The sequence below is a fragment of the Danio rerio genome, chromosome 1 (assembly GCF_049306965.1).
Source record: "Danio rerio strain Tuebingen ecotype United States chromosome 1, GRCz12tu, whole genome shotgun sequence".
NCBI classification, from domain to species: Eukaryota; Metazoa; Chordata; class Actinopteri; order Cypriniformes; family Danionidae; genus Danio; species Danio rerio.
In genome coordinates, this window is record NC_133176.1 from 3177501 (window position 1) to 3180000 (window position 2500).

Here is a 2500-nt window from a genome sequence, read left to right on the forward strand (position 1 = left end):
TTCTAACATTTCGTTAATAAAAACATGCTAGCAAAATGCTAATTTGTTAGCCTTGTCCTAAAACTAGCTAAAAACGTCTGTCAAATTGCCGGCATGTTGATTTGTTAGTTACATTTAAAAAATGTATGCAGCATGTTAAAAACATGCTAACAACATGGTGATTCATGTTTTATATTCATGCTAACATGGTAATTCATGCTTTAGATGTTACTTGGCTACAACATGGAAATTCCTGCTAACATTTTGCTAAATAAATTGTTAGCAATTAGCCTCATGTTAAAACCTACTAGAAGCATCACAACATTCTGAGACATATCAACATGTTTAAATATGTTCAATCAAATTTCACAACATATTAATGTTAGTAACATTTTAAAAGGTTAGCAATATGGTACAAATTCATGCTCAAAAAAAATCATGCTAGCTATGTGTGCCAACCAGAGCTAGAAACCTGCTTATTCACTTTAACATTGTTAAAATATGCTAACTACATACTTAGCATTTTGACGTCAAAACATGTTAGCCATGTGCTAAAACATGTTAGAAATGTACAATCAATCAACATTTTCAGTTATCCTAGCTATGCGTTAAAATGTTAGAAACATGCTAAAAACAAGTTAATACAAATAAATTTCATGTTCAGAAATGTTAAAAATAATAAATAAGCATGTTTTTATAAATATTCTGAAAAAAAGATGAGCTAACTTTTTCACACGATTAATGTAAATGTGTTAGCATTGAGGCACAAACTATCATTCAAGGGCTCTATATGTAACCTGAATATGATGGAGTGGATTTTGGCAGATTTATTTGATTTATTTTCCTTGTCAGTCATGTGACAAAACATCTTAGAAATGTACAAGCAACATGTTCAGCTTTGCTAGCAATGTGTTAAATATTAGAACCATGCTAGCAACATGTTAAATAGCATATTAAATCATAATATGTTCAGACATGTAAGAAATAATAAGCTGATTTTTTTATAAATAAACTGGGAAACAAAGAGATGAAATTCAATTATAGGGTGTACTAACTTTTTCACAAGATTAAAAACTAGCAAACAAGCTAACGCTCATGGACTATGAAATCTGAATATAATGAAGTAAACCTTTGCACATTAATATGATATATTTGTCCTCCAGTGACTGAAAGACATGTGGCTGATCAGTGTGTGTTTGGTGTTTTCAGCTCCTCATCTGTCATCTGCTGGAGTTTCCTCTTCGTATCTGTTCCTGTGTGTGTCTCTGTGTGTCTCAGTGTGTGTTTCTCTTCTTCTTCTTGTGTGCTTCTCTGTGTGTGTGTGTGTGTGTGTGTGTGTGTGTGTGTGTGTGTGTGTATGTGTGTGTGTGTGTGTGTGTGTGTGTGTGTATCAGACGACTGGAGTTCAGTCAGTCAGTCAGAGGCTCGGCTCAAGGCCCCGGGGCCCGTCTCTCTGTCTCTGGTGTGTTGGTATCGAGTCCAAAGCCTCTCCTTTAGTCAAACCAGCACCAGCAGAGAGGTAAAACATGGACTCCGCATTACTGTAGTAATAATAACAATGCATTTCACTTACAGTACCATTCATTTAGCAGATATCTGCAGCACTACACCAGGGGTGGCCAACCCTGTTCCCGGAGATCGACCTTCCCGCAGATTTCAGTTGCTACCCATATCAAACACACCTGCCTGTAATGATCACATGCTGTTCAGGTCCTAATTAATTGGTTCAGGTGTGTTTGATATGGGATGCAACTGAAATCTGCAGGAAGGCGGCTCTCCAGGAACAGGGTTGTCCACCCCTGTTCTACACTGTAACACATGTAAATGAGCAGTTTTCTGTATTTCGTGATTTATGTTTTTATTTTTCCTTGTTTATTGAGGCTTTTGAACTGCATTATAGGATCTTGATCTTTCTTCCAGCATCTTATAACCTTGATAAGTTGGAAAAAGTGACTGAAATTAACAATACTAGTAGTGTACAGTGCTTTATTGTCTGGGTTGGTGTTGTATATTACGCTATAGAAACCTTGTAATGAACTATCATTGCGTTTTCTGTTATCTTACAGACTTATTTCTCTATTTATTATTTATTATACATCATATTATCGCATTCAGCTACTGAAATGTCAATAAAAGTCACTTTGTTAAACTGTAGAGTTGAATTTTCTCCATCCAAAGTGGACAGAGCAGAGATCAACATCCCATAATGCAATTCACAACCGGAAATAAACAGAAAACACGTGTGAGTCCTAAAATATGGAGACTGGAATTAATTTTAAAGGGACAGTTCATCCAAATATTAAAATTGTATCATTTACTTGTCTTTAAATTTGAGCTTGAGTTTATTTTTTCATCTGCTGAACACAAAGGAAGATATTTTGAAGAATGTTGCAGAAAATAGCCACTGGCTGACACCATTTTTTGTTGCTCTTATGGATGTCAATGGCTGCTTTTTTCCCCCAACATTCATTCATTTTCTTTTCTGCTTAGTCCCTTTATTAATAATCTCTCCAGTAATGAG

General features: G+C 35.3%; 1 protein-coding gene across 9 annotated transcripts in view; it reads left to right on the plus strand.

The window, feature by feature from the left end:
* Nucleotides 1–2500, plus strand: part of farp1 (FERM, RhoGEF (ARHGEF) and pleckstrin domain protein 1 (chondrocyte-derived)) — a 145176-nt gene that overhangs the window by 136217 nt on the left and 6459 nt on the right. Inside the window, exon 24 of one of the 9 annotated variants that reach the window (XR_012405376.1) lies at nucleotides 1–1498. This exon is cut by the window's left edge and continues 1281 nt beyond it. The exons of the other annotated variants lie outside the window; for them this stretch is intronic. The gene's annotated coding sequence lies outside the window, so the exon portion shown is untranslated. The remainder of the gene's footprint in view (nucleotides 1499–2500) is intronic. 9 annotated transcript variants of the gene reach the window in all.